We start from the raw sequence: 19,628 nt of genomic DNA, 5'->3' as shown, positions 1-19,628 counted from the left end.
CTTCGCGATTCCGCAGCTACAATGGATGTAGTTCACCCCTCTTACGTAGAACCCGATATGTTCACGGGCGAGTGCGCATGGATCAAGCAAGCAGTGGAAGCTCATAGCGTGTGTCTGCCGGTAGCAAAAGTGCTTATTGAAGGACCTTTCGGAGCACTTGAGACGGAGGCCGCAGTGTCATCTATGCTGCCCCCCCAGTACCCGTACCTATTTTCGAACAGGTCCGATCACCTCCTGCGCGAGAAGGGGCTTTTGTTTGGTGAGGCTAGCGTTCAGGCCTTAACCAGATCGAAGGTTCGGGAGCTCGCTGCAAAGGCGGTAGTTGCGGGGCCGACGTTGTTGAACGATGAGAAAGGGTCAGAGGCGCAGCAAGCTGGTATTCAGAGCACGCCCGAACGGAATAAAATTGAGCCTGTAGCGTTAAAGGCACCAGATACTGGAGAGGAAATTCCCGATGCGGGAAAGTTAGAAGAGCTTCCGCTCGAGCTTCCGGGACTAGGCTCAGTGACGAACAGGAAAGACACCGATCAAGTCATTAGTGACTTAATAAGTAAAGCTTCGCTGTCGCCTGAGCAGAAAACCGAACTACACCAGCTCTTACAAGAGTTTCAAGGTCTGTTCTCTGAGAGGCCTGGTAGGACTTCTGTCCTTACTCATGACATAGAACTTACCTCCCCAGAGCCAGTACGATCCAAGGCGTACCGGGTGTCACCCCGCCAGAGCGATATTATGGAGGCTGAGGTAAAGAAAATGCTACAGCTCGGTGTTATTGAAGCGGGTGAGAGTGATTATACCTCCCCTTTGATTTTAGTTGAGGTACCGGGCAAGGAACCTCGTCCTTGCGTCGACTACCGCATGCTTAATTCCATCACTAAGGATCAAATTTATCCGATCCCTAACATCGAGGAGCGCCTTGAGAGAGTGAGTAGCGCTCAGTTTATTTCCACCCTAGATCTTGTCAGGGGTTATTGGCAGGTTCCACTTACAGAAGAGGCTAGTAGGTATGCGGCGTTCATTTCACCAATGGGGACATTCCGTCCTAAAGTTTTGAGTTTTGGTTTGAGGAACGCGCCATACTGCTTTTCAAGCCTCATGGATAAAGTGTTGCGGGGACAGCAAGAATTTGCTTTACCGTATCTAGACGACGTAGCGATATTCTCCGCATCCTGGCCTGAGCATATGGCGCACTTGCGGGCAGTGCTAACCCGCCTGCGCGATGCGGGCTTGACAGTCAAGGCTCCCAAGTGCCAGTTAGCACAGGCCGAGGTTGTCTACCTCGGACACGTGATTGGTCGGGGTCGTCGCCGCCCCTCTGAAATAAAGGTGGCCGCTGTGCGAGACTTCCCGCAACCGCGCACGAAGACCGATATTCGGTCGTTCTTAGGTGTCGCCGGCTACTATCAGAGGTACATCCCCAGGTACTCTGATATCGCGGCTCCCCTAACGGATGCTCTAAGAAAGACAGAGCCGAAAACAGTCGTCTGGGACGAGACAAAGGAAAGAGCTTTTAGCGCCCTAAAGAGCGCCCTAACAAGCCAGCCTGTGCTACGATCGCCCGACTACACAAAAGGGTTCGTTGTTCAGTGTGATGCTAGTGAGCGAGGCATGGGCGTTGTACTGTGCCAACGGGAAAATGGAGAAGTAGAACACCCCGTCCTGTATGCTAGTCGTAAGCTGACGAGTCGTGAGCAGGCGTACAGCGCCACCGAGAAAGAGTGTGCGTGTATCGTGTGGGCCGTTCAGAAATTGTCATGTTACCTAGCTGGCTCGAGGTTTATCATTGAGACGGATCACTGCCCTCTCCAATGGCTGCAGACCATCTCTCCCAAAAATGGCCGCCTCCTTCGCTGGAGCCTCGCTTTGCAACAATATTCCTTTGAGGTGCGTTACAAAAAGGGGAGTCTCAACGGTAACGCCGATGGCTTAAGTCGAAGCCCCTAACGTGGGAATCAGCCTCAAAATTGCTTGTTACTGATGTTTTTCTTCCTGAGGCAGGATTTTTAACCTATTGCTTTTGTGTAGTGTTTCAAAGTGATGATGTGCTTTCTAGTGCAATTTTCCGATTTGTGGACGCGTTCTGAGTGCTGCTAAACTACTGTAAGGAACTAGGCAGCAGTATAAAAGGGGAAAGAGCCTGGCAGGGCTTAGTGAGGGTTGTGCCGTGCTTGCTGACTGAGCGGTTGACTTTCGGCGTAGTTCTAACGCTTGCCGGAAACGAGAACAAAAATGTCAACTCTCCCGAAGTCACTTTGCAGTGTCCTGTGTGCACCTGAACGTGAGAACGAGGCCTTCTCTGTGCGCTGCGCTCAGGAAACGCCAAAGGACGCCCGACTTCGGTTATGAGCATCATCGAGCGACATCCCTCCGGACAGCGGATGCAGTCCCCTGACCATCGGGATCTCCTTCCCCCGGCGGGGCGGTCTGTTACGTTTCGCCTACAACGCGCGGTAATGCCGGCGCGGATGCAACGGACGCCGGGGCTTCGTTCGAAGCGGCGGACATTTTGGCCCGTTCGACGCCGCCGCAACGCCTCCCCGCCAAGCGTGTCCAGGCGTGTTTCAGTGCCACGTGTCTTCGTATGTGCGTGTGTGTGTGTGTGCCCACGCTTGTCAAAGCGCGGCAGCCGGGGAGCGGAGCTCCCCAAGTGAGGAGCCAGGAGGTCTGTCCGTCGGCGGGTTGGCGATGCGTCACTACACTCGTCTCAACATGTCTCTCGGCTCGACCGTGCTCCGCCGTCGCGTGGGCTCATGCTCCGCCGTCGCGTGGGCTCATCCCGTGACCTTACTTCTGGCCCGCGACGCCGAGAGTATAAGAGCAGCTGCCCCCGGACGCCAAGAGAGAGGCTCCGATTTCTTCTGTTGAGTTACGTGCTCTCCCGTCTCTCCACTTCGGGCGACCTGACCGGCCGCTCTTTTGCGATGTTAGAATAAACAAGTTGTTCTGTTACCAGTCTACTCATGCTTTGCCGGGACCTTCGGATGCTTCCAGTGCCCCAGGCCGCCAGGCCAACGCTACCCTTGGGGCTTGCGACCCATTTGCAATAACGGGCGTCAGCACCGAGTCCCCAACAGCACGCTGAAAATTTCCATAATCGCGGCTTCGCGAGAGCAACGTCCCAGAATCGGCTGTCAAGCCGCGCGAAGGACGCTTAGGGACTAATATACAGAAGCGTTTTTATGAATCAGCGAGACAAGCGGTTGACGAGGGAGGGAGGTGGAGGAGCTGCAGTTCTTAGGCTGATGCAGCAGTGCTGATAACGGCGACGACGTCCGCCTTGCATAGACTCAGACTTCGGGCTCGTGGCCGTGTTTTGTTCTGGGAGCACGAACGAGGCAATCCTGTCCCTCTGGGTTGACACGCAGTTTGGTAAGTCTTGAAAGGGGTGCAACAGCGGAGTGATATAGGAATCGCGTGCGAGAAGTTGTCAGTCGTGGCACTTTGTTGACGTTAAATGTGGGAAACATAGCATACGAAGAAATGCTTTGGCGAGATGCTTCGAAAACATTTTTTTTCTTGGCGACGCGTGACACGCAACAATCCTTGAGTGTATACAGGCTATTCGGCTGGGAGGAATGACAGTCGCGCTTTATGTAAATGTGGAAGGTTGCATTGTAGTTCGTCAGCGTTGCGGGTTAAAGGGCGGTTTTAAGCACGTATAGCAGAAAGACAGCGAATTTACTTTGCGTTACCAACTTACCAGATCCTATATTCTGTGTTGTTTTGGAATAATTTACTTCAGAAATAAGGCACTAAATAATTTCAATGATCGTGCTAGATTTTATATAGAGTGCGTTAAATTGGCAACAGCACATACTGCTACTAGAAAAACGTTGTCTGTAAAGAAATGAATGTGTCAGGATAGCAGCGTCTATAAAAGCTTTATGCTGAATGCATGTCACAGGCCTCGATCACTGTTCCTTATGTGGAGCAGTGTATGCGATATGTGCGTACAGTTAACGGGTTCCGTTCGTTGATATGCAACAGTCGTGCACCTTGAATGGGAAATAAACCGAACCATGTATGGAACAAACTGTTTCTGAAGAAGTTCTCTCTGGAGAACTGAATAGGTCTCACTGTGGTATCTTACCTGTCATCTACGTATAAAACGAGTTTATGCTTTATATATACGAGTATACGTGTGCGTGCATGTTTGAGGGTGTGCGTGGTGGTTTGCGAGCACAAGATCATGGTACTAGCAAAGACGCTTTTCAATGTAAGCCTTTCTGCGGTGCCGCGGTAGAGATGTCGAAGACATCCTACCAATACGTTAGCCAAAGATGTTTGTGTTCAAATAACTTGCTGTCTAACTTTGGCCACTGGTTCCATGTGTTGTAAGAAGTTGCATAACGTTGCTAAGAAACATCGAGCGCTTTTTTTTCATCATCGTGTAGATTTCTCTACCTACCTCACTGCGTGCAAAAAAACAAAGTGTAATACACGCACTCGGCACCATTTTGCTTATTATCTAAATGCAAATCACCGGGACGGGCCGTCGAGCTCGTGTGGGGCCCGGCTCACTCGCAAGTGGAAGGCAACGCACTCGCCGACCACTATGCCCGAGAACTGTCAATCCGGGCCGAGGACGAGCCAGAGCTACCGCACCTCATGACAAGTTACAAAGAAATCCGCAAATGTACAGAAGCGGCAGATGTAGGCTTCCCCGTCCGCATCCGCAACTCAGCCGAATGCAGCAAACGATCGTGCGACGCACGCAAGCGGGGTCGCTAGCACATCCCGTTCTCTTGCACAAGATGTTCCCAACAGAGCATGACACTTCATGCCCTTTTTGCAGACGGTCAAAAGGCACTCTAGCACACATCATTGCAGAGTGCACTAAGCTCAAGAACCCCCCCCCCATCCCTACCCCCCACCCTCCCCAGCCCCAACACCCCCCCGAGCGATGGGAGACCTTGTTGGGATGGGAGAACCAGCTCGCGCTGGCAGCTAGGGGCCAGGAACTGCTGGACGCATATGGGACCTAAGAAGAAAGTTCCACCCCATCTGGTGCCAGCGCGCACCAACCGTCACTAAGGGCTCAGTACAAAAGTTGATTCTCTCTATCTCTCTGGACGTGACGACAAACCACAAGTAACACGTTGAAGTTGCTTCGAGTCGGAGGATTCGAGTTGCAAATGAGTTTGCATAAAAAGCTTGAACGTGCACAAGCGGCAGCTGTGCGCGTGAAGCGTAACAAATTTCTTAACTAAAGCATGGTTCAATAAGCAAGGAAGTATAGTTGCCCGTGGTATCCATCCTCCTGAATGGCATAGGTGGTGAGATTTACGAATACCGCACGACCTGTATAGGTAGCGCGGCAACTCAAGAACGCGAGACGCCGTGTTACTCTATTCCGGTTAATATGGCTTGATGCCGAATTTTATTCACGTGTATTTCGGCGCGTGGCGTATTGGAGTTTGCGGGTTCAATCTGCATCTACTGGTGGAATCCTTAGTGTGTTTTGCATTATACAGACAAGTGCGAGCACTTGTATGGCATTCATTACAATTTGAATAAATACAAAAACCGGCGTGACATGAAAACGCACTCTTTGCATAACACAGCCGATGCTCGTTCTTGCGTTCTCTTGTAACACGTAGATGTGTCTTTTTGAAGTGCGTAGCATTCATTTGCATTGTCATAAATTACAAATTCAGGTAGTCGGTGTCATGAAATCCAAAAACTAAGAAGTCCTTGATATAATATGATGCTCTCTTTGCGTGGGATCGCTTATAATTTCGAACTTGCCCTGGCTCCAGTTGATATCTCAGTCTTTAGAAAGCGCGGAAGGCAAAGATGAAGTTTAGTTCGGAAAGTTATGCATACAAGGTGGCTCTTAAAAATAATTAGACTTCGGAGGCTTTACTTGCCAGAACCGTGATATGAATACGAGGCATGCCGTATTGGGGTGTTGGAAATTTCATCACCAGACCAAATGAGAAGAGAACTTCGTCTCTGACCGCTTCACTTCTTTGTCTTCAACAACCGGGAATCCAGATTAACTATTTTTGTTCCGCCTCTGTCGGAATGCGGCCGTGGAAACTGGGATTGAACTTTCAGCGTCGTGCTCAGAAACAAAGCCATAGCCAATATGCTACCGCGGCAAGTCGTGGTAGTTACATGCAACGGGAAATGGCTCTCGCGAGGAAATCTAAGGCGCGAATCACGTTAGTCTTACCCTCGATGTTCAGTTCATGTCACCTGTGAACGCGTCACGAATGAGGAATGTACAGCAGCCGAACGTCTCTCGCACGCTCCTCTCTGAACATGGTGCGCCATTTGCTTGTATGCGGCTGGAAATAGCGGCTGCACATTACAAACGACCACTAGCAACAGAAAGTCGTACATGCATTTTAATGCGCAGGTGGTCTTTTCTGAAGGACTCATTACTTGAGTGACGAAGTAAGATGTGTCGGTATGCTCGCAACTCTCAGCCAGCACGATAGAGTGTAGCTGTTTGCGAGACAGTACAGATAGTGGTCGTTATGGTAACGCACAAGGTGACTGGACATTAGTTTGTTGCTGGCACCAACATAACAGACTGTGCCCGCGGTATACATGAGTGATACCATATATTCCTCCGCTATTTTCAAACCATCATAACAATTTTCTTTTTCTTTGTTTTGTTTCCTTCCCACATTCTTTGGTCGCTGCAGTTTAACTTTTAATAATTGTGAATAATTGTCCTTTCGGTCGGCCTTTTCCGACGCTTTGTTACCTTTAATAAACAGCTAAAAGAGACCGCTATACAACGCTGAATACAAAGGAAAAATATGCAGTGCACTATTCTCACTTCCATTTCAGCTGATAGTACGCGGTGTTACCCAAGGTCCGTGTGGTGGGCTTACGAGTCACATAAATCACTTTTCATGGTCGCGGTCCTTTCAAGTCATGCCGACGAAGACCTGCTCTGAGAATGCTCTAATGGGACGCCAGACACGTAAAGGCGACTCTTGTATTCACTGCACTAAAGCGGTTTCACTTTATTTTTGCTTACTTCGCATATCGTATCCCTTCTTCTTTCTTACTTGCATCTTCGTATGATGAGAATTCATAACTACGTGATGAACAGAAGAGCAAATTTCTTTTTTGTTTGCGTGTGCGTGTGTAAAGCAGTGATAAGTAAACTCACAGTATAGTTTCAGAAAATTTAAATCACCGCTTAATCTTCCATCATTTTTGTTTCAATACGGGCATGCTACGGTAGAAGACAGGAAGTGTCTCGCATCAAGCTCTACATATGTTTATAAGACGGATGTATAAAATGAAAATAAAAATAAATAACAAGGTGTCTGGGAATATTAGGTGCATGCATATGCCTCAGAACAGCGGTTGCATTCACGACTCCATAAATGTTAACGCAGATTGCGAAGCTGAAAGTTCGCGTTAATACTGCTGATCTGCTTCCATTCCTTTCATGTAGCTCCCAAAGCCTTGGAAAATCATCTCTGGCTGATACCACAACTGTTTTGCTGAATACGAATGCCCGATATATTTATGCCTCGACGGAGAAAGAGCCGTCGCCACTCACCATGCACGACTGGTCACAGGGTAGGGGAAACAGTGACTAATGCATATACCTTTGGCGACCTGGCGATAAATAGTGCATTTACATTAAAATGGATGATGACTTATGTGCTACACATATCTTAAGAAGTCTACCATATTGGGATGTGTGCGACTGCACTTGCAACTGTGCGCAAGTATAAACCATTGAAATTATCACTCTGTCCAGAAAGGCATCGTGCCCCCTTTTTATCGGGAAGCAGAGCCCGTGCACTGGTGAATCTATAGAGGAGACGTTCTCAGGGTGGGTCTTTCATCAGGCTACGATACTGCGCTCGCTTCAGCTCTATGTAAAGCTTTGTGCTATTAGCAAGGACACGCCCCTGCTGGCATAAACGACGTGAGTGCCACAGAGCGAGCCGTGCTGTCGCTGGTTTCCGCTGATGCTTGTGCACGTCCGAGTGTGAGCGTGATTCGCGCACTTCACCGCACTGATATCCGGTTCAGATCTCACCTCATCTTTATCCCTGATTTTCACCGTACCTCGTTATTTCAGCAGAACTTATCACCAGTCATTACACTGGCTAACTTCCCGGTGTCACCGCCCTACGATTTTAAAGCGGAGCTGTATATGGCTAGGGTACGTATTATAAAGTTTTCGTGTCCGCACACAAAAACTATTACCATCAATGCCTCGTACACCCATAAGCACTCATAGCCCGGTAAGCAAGTAAAAGATGCAATTGTTCATAGTCCCGTAAGGCAGAGGCTCAAGCACTCAGCGAAGTGAAGGGAATTAACAGTGCTGAAATTCTTTCCAATCACGCACACAACTTACACAACAGCATGTCGAAAATTGCCATCATCAATGGCTCATACCCCATTAAGCAAGCAAACAATTGAATGGCTCATAGCCCCATAAGGTTCGTGGCTACTCACTTTGCGTGGGTTAGTTGCGATGACACAACCCCTGTGGTCGTCGTGGGTGATTTCAGTGTGAATGTGTCGTCACCGATAATTTCAATTTCAATAAATTTATTCTTTTTTTGTTCGTCACACAAAACACACAAAAAACTGTGCATTTGCAAACTCAGTAAAGGAAGTGGTTTACGCATTTCGTGTTGCAGACATGTCGCTTGCGATGCCATACCGATACGGCCCAACCGACCACCCAGCGGCGTACGTGCGTCGATTTGACGTTATCAAAGAATATGATCGCAGTTGCGAGTGTGCTGATCAGTGCATGTCATGACGACTTTAATGCCATTGTGACCGTCATTAATGAGTGACAATGAGGGACGCAATAAAGTCTATACTGCCAGTTTTCTTGCCACGATGTTAACAGCTCCCCTGGTCATCCATCTTCGCAGGGCGGAATCCCTGGAATTTTTTTTTCACGCTCTCTCTCCAAGACTTCGGCTCATAAATGTACGCCAATTTTTCATCATTACATTCATCACATGAGCGTTGCATACGCATACTAGTCAGAATAGTATATGAGAAAAGAGGGTTTTGCAATTCTGCACAAATTGAATTGCACGGCGCCGGATGCATTCAGTGGTGGCCTTGAGTAATAAATTAAAATGAATGCGTGCACGAACATTTTCGACAGTCTTCAATTCCGACAAGGACACAGTGATGGTATCAAGCAGTTTTGGCTTTACGGGGCAGAGAAAGAACAAACATTTACTCGCGATCTTCTGCACACAAAGAACCAACAGCAACAACAAATAACCATTCGCCTCCATTTGAGAATAAATTTACTATAACGCATTCGTCGTTCTTCACTTTCACGCGACCGATCTGAAGGATAAAATTCCCTCTTCACACCGGCACTCTACCCACCACCCACTATCACTCTTTCGGTGTCGCACCAGCCATGGCTGCGCTGCAGCTCATTTGCTTGCATGCCATTCTAAGGCGCTTCCTTTATTTCGAGCTACTGCACCTTTGCTGTGCCTGTATAAAGATGTTCGACGGCCATGCTCAACAGCTGTGCATTAGCAAAGTGGGCATGCAATACCAAATAGTTTTTGCTCTCACGCGCAAGCTCGCGTCCCTCCGGCGCGTGAGGCCGTAAACGCCGGCGCTTTTCATCTGTAGTTACTATTCAGGGTGTCTTCTCTCTGATACAATAGAGTTTAACAAAGACTCTGTTTACAAGAACACGTCGAATGCCTTCCAGGGGATGCCTTCTGTGGAGCGGGACGGGGATAACAAGAGGTTCTCGAGCTGCACCGGGGTGTATAATGAAATGTCAGGGAGCACCATGCAAGCGTATAAAACGTCATTGTGCACTCTATGTAATAGATTCTTGAAACGACGGTAGAGGGTATAGGGAAGCCGACGCCAAGTGCAGGCACCCAAATTAAGTGATGAGCTCCTCAGGCGCGAAGAAACGGAGCGATGCACGCATGCCTTTACACACACTCGATCGGCAAGTGCGCACTTCGTTACATGGACGCCATCTGATCCATTGTATCCGCTCTAGTTGGGGACAGCTGGGCTGCCATTTTATGATGATGATTTAGTTCTGGAGCTCCTATCTACAGAGAGAGAGAGAGAGAGAGAAGAATACAGGAAGGCAGGGATGTTAACCAGTCCATAGTCTGGTTGGCTACCCTACACTGGAGGATGGGAGAAGGGGAAGAGAAAGAAGGGAGAGAGGTGTAGGTACGTGTACAGAGAAAAGGCCAAGCAGGCCTAGGGCCTTACTTGAGCCCGATCCCTCAGCCACCTCCCCTCTTCTTCCTCCCCCTTTCAATAAAAATCAGCCCCCCCCCCCCCCCCACCATTACGCAGGAACAGAACCGTCTTTTTTAACGGCAATTACTGCATCAATTTTGATGAGCTTTGATGCACTTAGAAGAATAAGTTAAAATGTAGCCAAAGTCAGTCAAGATTCTCATAAAAATACCTATTAACGTTCCTTATGATATTTACCAACTTCCTAGGGACTTTACAGAAATCATATTTACACGTCCAATCTAGTAACAATTCTATAGAGAATGTGAATACACAACCTAGTTACTTCTTTATAAAGGCAAGTTTTACTAGACAGTCTTTAGAAATTGAAGTTACTATTTATAAACACAGTTTTTAGTAAATTCTCCTTAATATATTAAGTGACATATTTATAAAGACAGTTCTTAATACGATCTCTTTATGAATTCAAGTTACTTTCTTCTAACAGCAAATTTTAATGGGAAGAAAATATTCACTTTTCATACTTTTTCCCTTAAGACATATTTCAGTAGAATGTAAATAGAGATGCACTTTTTCCCTAAAGGAGGTTTGAATAGGACCCAATTCAGCAATAACTATTTTTTCTAAAGCCGTTTCTAGGAAACACGAGGTAGTACTGGTCTTACTTGACCTAAATTGGTCTCTCATTGTTCCTAAATAATTGCGTGCCGCTGTGCAACGCTAAACAATTTCACAAACACGCAGCTTAATTCCCAGACCTCTCAGAGGTGTTTCCTGACAAACTACATAATTTTTCCACAATTGTCTCCTTTGCATATATAAACATATTGCAATTCCAAGTCGGTGGCCACTTGTTGACGGAGGGTAAAGGCGCGTGCGCTCCGTGATATAATTTGCACGCTCTAAGCTGGAACATGGCTTGACAATAGCTTAATGGTCTCTGTTAAATAGGAGTAAAAGAGCCTAAACTGAGCGTTACACTGTGACGGAACGTCGCCGCGCAAACATCCAAAAGGATGCAGAATACAGCTGCTGCGGAGTGAGAGCAATTCTTGACCTGACAGAATGTGCAAGTAGAACACTAAAAAAAAAAAAAAAGCTGAACTGGTTAGAAGTGTCAACTGTTTCTCAGGCTTATTCTTAGAAAACAAGTCCGTACAAATATTTTTGCTGTACATGAAAATAGTAGCTTTGTGGGCGTTGCTATTTGCACACTTTTATCCCTTCCTCCTGCCGATGCCTCCTCCACATTAAAGGAAACTAATAAGACGCTGCATCGTAGCGAAGACAAAGTAACTAAAAATGTAAACTGATGTACTTTACGCGATTGTTGTTTGTTTCAGAAAGCAGATGGAAAAAAGATATGCACTCATCATATTCAGTGCTTTCGCTTCATAACACAGCGACAAATGCTGGGCTCCAATTAGGTTTTGAGGTGGTCCTCAGGACTGCGGCATTCCGCGGCTGCAAGAGCCAGGATATCGAAGGTCATGCCTTTGCCATGCTTCGGGCGCCCAAAGAGCGGTAACGTCACAGCCACCACAGTTTCGACATTAAGTTAAATACAAAAGTAATACCACTTGACAAGAATAGCTTTCAAGATTTTCTAGTACTGATCACCATGACGGAGATTCTTGTTTTTTAATGTAGCAAGTGTGCTAAGAGTTCTTGTGTAGATTAGAATAAACGTATAATTTATCCTACATGATATCTTTTTTCATTTTTATCACATTTGGAGATAAAGTAGTTTCAGAACATTATAGGCCTGAAAAAGATCATTATATTGAGCCTCACAGCCTGGAAAAAAAAAAGTTAAGCCCGCAGCCTTGTAAGTTTTTTTGTCAACCTCTGCCATAGGGTACAGTTCTTTCTCTAAGCGCAGTCGCCGATGAAGGGGGTGTGCGTACAAAAGACCGCCACACCTAGTCACCGAGAAGGAACGCACTGGTGGCATTCAACACTTGAAATCAGGGGCCCTATAACGTAAAACTATTCCAATATGTTTCTATTCCAATCTTCTGACGTCAAATTTGCGTAACCATCGACGCAAGCACCGGGCGGTCACCCGCAGGGTTGTCTGAACAGGCCAATCAAACGCTTTCCTCGTTCATAGGATGTCACTTTTGTTTGCTTGAAAAACGAATAACATTGCCTACACTGAGCGGCTTGTCGTATGTAATTGGCTGACAAGAGGCGAGGGGAACGCTCAAGTGGAGAGGGATTCACTGGGGCAGAGCCAGTGCACTGAAAATCGATAACCGGATGGAGAGGGTGGTGCCGGCGTCTGCGATTGGTCGGCTTTCCCTTACTTAGCTTGTGGTGGCTGGTCGAAAATCACGGCGGCACGCAACGGAAGCTTAAGAATGACGCAAAAACTGACCCTCAGCAAAGAAGAGTTGGCAGAATGAGGTGGTAAACGTGCCAAAAGGGCTCGGAAACGTTACACGGCCACGCAAGAAGTTTTATTATACGCAAATACACCCATGCTCTCCGGCAGGTGCGAGTAGCCAGCGTCTCAGCGATCGGCGGCAGCTATCTTTTATTCCATTCGGAACGGGGCAGCCTGCGGCTATTCAGAAGAAAATTCAGTTTTGTTCGGCATATTAATACATCTTTATCGCGTACACGTCACTTTGACGCGGTGAGTTTGGGCGGTTTTGTGACGTCGCGTTACAGGCAGGTGAAGTGGGTGCAGCCCGAAAACTTTTTACCAATAGCCGAGGGCTGATGGCGAAAAGGGGTCGAATCAGAAATAACTGTTTTTCTTTTTTCTCTCAAGTCATGCATAATCAGTGTATACACATCATATCAGATGGGGAGGTATCGCGGTTATCGGGACGTCGCGTGACAGAGAGGTGAAGTGGGCGTGGTCGAAAAAAAGTTTTTCACCAATCGTGGAGGGCTGATAGCAGAATTGGAATAGAAAACTTTGGAATATTTTTAAGTTATAGCGCCCTAGAACGGTGTGCATGGTTCGGCGGTGGTCAAGATGAAACTGGTGGATACAGAGAATGCCACATGCCTCTCGCGTATGGGCAAGAATTTGCAAGTGGTCCCAGGCGAGGCAGAGAAGGCCATCATCATCGATATCGCTTCCGTCGCCGCGCTGGCGTGGTACGTTCGGAACAATGTAGGAGTCTTTGATCGTGTTTTGTAGAAACAATCTAACTCTTCTTCCTGTTATTTCTGATTAGACTGTGTTGTAGCCCATTCATCGAAACAAGAAGACGTTCCAGGCACACGGAAGAACTTGCGGAATTTGCAGAATTTGCGGAAGAACTTGGCCAACAAGCACCGTACTCGAGAAGCTCACGGCATTTTCACCGTTCTGTGATGTGAACTTTTTTGCAACTTCTCTGCCAGCCGCGAGCACAGTCGTGTGAAGCGACAGTGATTTTACATCGGCACTGGCTGTTCTTGAAACTGCACACTGCACTAGTAACGAACAGTTATGCAAAAGGAAAGCACTGCGCTGAAGCTATTTCTGTTTCCAAACTAAAATAAAGAGGTGTGTACCTTTCGATCATTTATATGTAGATAATTATGGTAGATTTCCATTTCCTACGGCGCATTTTGACCCTTTCTTAGAAGCGCGAACTGAAATGACGGGAAACGTTTTTAAAAGCTACATTCTTACGTACACGAACGTGGTCGCGTCGTGCGGTTCGTTGGAAGTGGCTCTAAATACGAAGAGTACGAACGCTAAGTTTTCGCAGTCGTCGAGATGATTTAATTTACGGTAAATAATGTAAGATTGTGCATTATTCTATCCCTTTCCTGCTCAGTAGGTGTAGGACGAGAGGTCGCGAAATGTTTGCCCTATGGTTTAACGGCTGCGAGCTTAAATCGTCATAGTGTTCTTGTCCTACCTGTTTGAAGTACACATGTGATTGTCGGATGTGAATGCACAGCTAAGTGCTACTTACCTTCTTTTTTTTTCACTATACAACACCAGAATTTCAGAGCAACAAGCTTACAAAAAGAAACATACCCAGTATAGCTAGGGTTAAACTGCAGCTAACTTTGAGAATGCTTAAGCAGCTTCGCATAACTGTAGTATCATTTCGGCTGTTCCCAAGTGTGACTGTTTAAATAATGTGATAAATGCCTGATGCAATCTTCTCAACGTTTCCAATTTACATGCCTTTATTTAGAGTGAATTATTTTTTATCCTGTGGCTTCATTTGCACAGAGTGCCAAGCGCTAAGACTATCAATACTCCATAAAGATCAAATTTACGTATACATGAGGTATCCCACGTTATTGGGGAACAAATATGTGAAATGGATAGTTGCGGCTCTGAGCTTTTAGGGTGATATACTGCTTCCGTGGGTGATTTAGAGTTGTACATTTCCAGAATAGTATAAGTTTATGAACAGCTTTTATTAAAATGCTGTGACCGATTGTGTACAGTGTTTCTGGAATGTCTAAAGCGAAAATATTGGTACGAGGTTTTAAATGTTTTACAAATTTATGATGAGGCCTAAACAACTGTTTGTACAATGCTGGGAAGATGATGACCGTCTACAAAAAAGCTTCGATTCAAAGACAGTGGCCAATTTGTGACGCAATGCTACTGCGCTGTCTAAGTAAAAAGCTGGTAAAATTAATAATAGGACGTTTACACAAAATGTGTGAACGTGATTCAATATAAAAAAAATGTTAATAGGAGGCAAAAACAAAGGTGTTTCTACTCAGTTGGTAAGAAGGTGACAGAAAGCCTGGGAAAGCGTTTCAAATTAGTGATCAAAGGCTGCTACCAGGGAGTGATAAGGAAGCCTAAGGACCATTGAAAGGATTTCATTTACCGGCTTGTACGTTCTGGTAACAATAGTCCGAAGACAATAAAAAAATGTGGCTAGAAATTTTTATGAGGCAATTTTTTATTTAGACGGTCAGTTATCTCTATTTCTCGAAATTACCAACAACTTAACGAACACGCCGTACGAAGTTTACAATTCTGTAACTGTCTGAAGAAAAACGATACAACAATTCTGTGAATTACACCTAATAATACTTTTTAGGTGGACAAATTGATGTATTATACACCTCTCTGTATATACAGGTAATCTGTAAGTAGGACGTTCGTGAAACTTCTCTAAACATTGATACCCATTGAATATAGTGTAAATATGTATCTAAAATTTGCTTGCTTACGATGCAATAGAAGATGCCGTTGACAAAACTTCAATATGGGTTTTTGGTGCAGAGCTAAAGATTCATGAACATCGTTTGTTTCCTTTTTTTTTTTTTAAGCTAACCGATATTGAGCAATTTTTGTAAGTGTTCGAGGCGCTAAATAAAATAAAAAATATACTTTTAGAGTCACTAATAAACTTTTTCTTTCAGTTGATAGAAATTTCATTCAAGTTAGTCCCATGGTTACCAATAAAAGTATTTTTACTTTTTACATGTGTTTGAATATGGGGGTGAGAGTTTGCGGCCTCCTAAAGTTTCATCTTAAGCGTTTGCCGGAGGCTACCCACGCTATTCTCAACTGAGGGAGCTGCGCTTGGCGCCACACCAGCGCTTCAGTCTGCCCTGAAAATCCGATGCAAAGTCACTCCGGGTGGCAGTTCAGACGCACACTGAATTCTATCTTCATTACGAGCGCGCTGAGCAGGCGTTATTTACAGAAACAAGCATGCGAAGCCAGACAAGCAAAGAGAGGCTCACTGGATTGCCGTTTCTTGCGCCGAAGAATATCGTAGAATTTAAAGACCAGACGGTATTTGGTGAAGCTTTCTTGTCCATTTTGTTTGTATGAGTGCTTACTTCGCTGTTGAGGTACGTGGTGGTTGCATTCTGATTGCGACAAAGAACAGAATCGGCTAACGAGAGCAGCGAGAACGCCGTTACGCGGCTTTAAGGAATGCTTCGTCCAATGCCTGCATCAACCAAGAGTGAGCGCAATTAATTTACACTGCTGTGTGGATTAGGTTACTGAACACGCAACAGCATTGACGGAGCACAATTTTCTTTCTTTTTTGTCGCTTAAGTCAAGGAATGGAAATTCCCATAATAAGATAGATGAGGTTTTCCTTTAAGCTGTTTTTCCCGTTCTCTTCTCGTTCCTAGCTACTCCTAGCTTACTGATAGCGATGAAGGCCCTAATAAATTGCCAGGCACTGAAGAAAAAAGTGAGCATCAGCTTTCTTTAAATTACAAAGTTTTACGAGCCAAAACTACGATATGATTATGACGCACGCCGTAGTGTAGCGACTCCGAAAATTTGGACCAGCTGGGATTCTTTAACGTGCACCTAATTTTAAGTACACGTTTTTTTTTTTTTTTGTATTTCGCCTCCATCGAAAAGCGGCCGCCATGTCCGGGATTCTAGCCCGCGACCTCATGCTTAGCACCCCAGCACCATAGCCACGAAGCAACCACGGCGGGTTGAGCAAAGGTGTTGAAGTCGATTTGGTCAGGAATGCAAACACATTACTCCTGCTAGAACGTACTTTGTTTCCTGAGAGCACAAGTATGCATTGTTATGGGCGACACGCTCACGGCGCTCTCAAGGTGCCCAGTGTTCGCAAAGAGAGAATTTTCTTTAAAACTTTATAAAACTGAAGTGTTGGAAAGATGCAGCAGCACCGAATGTATGCATGTAGCATTCAAGAAATGCTTGCACACAAATTTGAATGCGGACGGCAGGAACTATGTTGCATAGCAATACCTGCAAGCCAATTTATGCAGTACTTTGCATTAGTGTAATATCAGTGTTTACAGTATAACCACTTTCTTTTTGCCGCTTGAAAAGCGATACTGAAAGTTATCAAAAACAGTCTTCCGTGTTGGTATAATGAAATGTACTGCTTACGTAGTTTGAAAGTTGGCTTGAAATTTCAGTAACAACGAAGGGACAATGCATGTACTTTACGCCAAGGGCATTTACACCTGAGCATCAAGTGTAGATCTGTATAGCTGCATTGCCATCAATGTTGACATTTTAGGTGGTGCACTAATTGCAACTGACTTTGCGCCTATTTAGTGCGGGTGGGATTCCCCATGGCCAGAAAGTATAAGATCACGTGTCCTAAGTGAAGGCCTTATAACATGCGTAAGCAACGCTGAATACGTTTATAAGCGTGAAAAAAAAAATTGAGACATTGACACTAAAGACAAAATGAAACTGAATGCACGGAGCGTATACAATGCTCCCGAATCGCATATAACACCGGAGCACGCAAAGCATCCTTGTTTTTGTTGCGGACAGAACTTACAGCATGCTATAGTTTGGCGAATAGGTTGCAGAAAAGCACAGCCGAATATAATAATAATAATAAGCTTTATTTCCATCAAAACGATGGAGGGGCCGTGGGTGAAAGCTGCTGAACAGCTTGACTATAGAGCCCACGGTCCCCTCTACAAGGCAGTACAGGAGCATACATGAAACATACAGGAATCTAACAAAAGACAAACGCAAAATTGATTCGATTTAATGTATCACAAGGAAATCAATATTAGAATTGTTCAAAAACATGACATATCACGTGGCGCAGTTCGCGAACTGTAGTGCGACCTAAATCAATTCCACATTTATTCAGATCATTAAGAAGTTTCGGCAAAATATACGATAGTGTACCCATAGAATAGTTAGTACGGGGAGTGACCACCTTCCAGTATTCAGACTGACGTATAGTATAGGATGTAGGCTTTATTTCTAGCTTGGCTAGGTTGCGAAAGAAATTTCTATTTTCTTTTAATTCGCACTTAAAGGCAACAATTAGTCTATAGCTAAACACTTTCCAGACAGGCATTATATCTGCTTTAATGAACAGAGTATGTGTATGAGAATTGTAGGGGACATCAAAAAGAAGCCTAATTATCTTTTTTTGTAGGACGTACACCTTTGTTAAGTTAGAGACTGTGGTAGATCCCCATACTAAATAGCAGTAAGAGAGGTGAGAGTAAAAAAAGAGAATTATATATCAGCTTTTTTACGCTGAAAGGTAATATCGACCTACATCTGGATAAAATACCAACGACACTTGACAGTTTAGTGCAAACAGAATCTACATGAATATCCCATAGCATATTTTGCGAAAATGTGACCCCAATAATTTTAATACTACTTACTGTTTCTATTTTTCTGGTGCCATAGATAAGATCTACGTTCATATTTACCTGCTTTGATTTCGGTCTAAATAGCACAGCCTTAGTTTTGTTGATGTTAACCTCTAACTGATTTGCTACAGACCATTCCAGAAGTTTTACAAGGGCGGAGTTTGCTATATAGCTGATTTGCTCACAGTCTGTAGCGGAAAACAATATGCTGGCATCGTCGGCGTACAACATATATTTGGCTTCAGCGCATGTATTTACCAGATCATTTATATAGATATTAAAAAGCAAAGGTCCAAGAATGCTGCCTTGAGGCACTCCTCTTGCAATCGGTTTTTGGTCGGAACAGTGCTCACCTATTTGAACATACTGCCGCCGATAGCCAAGGTACGATTTTATAAGATTTTATAAGATGATATTCGCATATATCAAAATTTCGATAGACGGAAACATCACTTCCAAGTGGCATCAAAACAGCTACATCACCAGCTCCAGCCTTTATTGCTTCAAGACTGTGCCGAGACGAGCAAAAAAGAAAAAAAGCTTTTGTGTGATCACTGCAGTTTCACGCACTCACATGGGAGGTATGTAAAAATACTCAGGTTTACTACCGCTCCTCTAAAGCATGAGCGTGCTTAATAAAATATGATACGACATATTTGCCAGCAAATTATGTTTTGAAATGCGAGCCTTATGGGCTCGACCGAAGCATTCGGTAAAATTAAATGTTGTCGCTAAGTACGCCACACATCTATAAATTTTATGGTGAAAAGAAAAAGGAATAGGCAGACTATGTAGCAATTTCAATTCATATAAGGGCCACATGCCGGCACTTGGAGGCTACCATCAGAACAAAAGGGTGCGTGACAGAATTACCTATGTCAGTTTTGCAGGCTTTCGAACCAACCCGCCAAAATTAATGATTACCATATCAATCAATCAATAAAGCTTTAATTTCATTTTCTTTCCTCTTTTACTTTTTCTTCTTTTCTGTACAGCGTGCGGGCAAGCCATTCTCCTCTTACACGGACTTCTCGGTGCACCGCAGCAACAGAACTGGCAAAAATTATTGTTGAGTGTCCGCATAATTATCGTAATAAAATAGAGCAAGGGCTGGTGCTCTCGGCTAACTCAAGCCTTGCTACTGTGTACATTCTGCACGTATTCTGTTGATTTACAAGTTCATAAACTTCGTTATTTAGCGTTTGTACAGTAGCAGCTCTACAGTCAACCGCAATTTGTTTGTTTCACTAAAGTGGCCACTTGATAGTGTGCTGTATTTGAAGGCGTGCATTGATCTCCGCAGTGTATCCGCACTGTACGGCGTCGTCAGCTCGAAGATATATTTAGCG

At 45.1% G+C, this 19,628-nt stretch overlaps 1 long non-coding RNA gene across 1 annotated transcript in view; it reads left to right on the top strand.

Moving 5' to 3' along the window:
* LOC129387579 (uncharacterized) overlaps positions 1 to 19,411 on the top strand; it is a 40,634-nt gene extending 21,223 nt beyond the window's left edge. Inside the window, exon 3 of the long non-coding RNA XR_008614720.2 lies at positions 19,275 to 19,411. This is a non-coding gene — a long non-coding RNA (uncharacterized lncRNA). The remainder of the gene's footprint in view (positions 1 to 19,274) is intronic.
* Positions 19,412 to 19,628: the final 217 nt, after the last annotated feature.

Source organism: Dermacentor andersoni, chromosome 2 (assembly GCF_023375885.2).
Source record: "Dermacentor andersoni chromosome 2, qqDerAnde1_hic_scaffold, whole genome shotgun sequence".
Taxonomy (NCBI): Eukaryota; Metazoa; Arthropoda; class Arachnida; order Ixodida; family Ixodidae; genus Dermacentor; species Dermacentor andersoni.
Note: the sequence above shows the minus strand (reverse complement) of the source record. Positions and strands in the feature narration are given on the sequence as shown.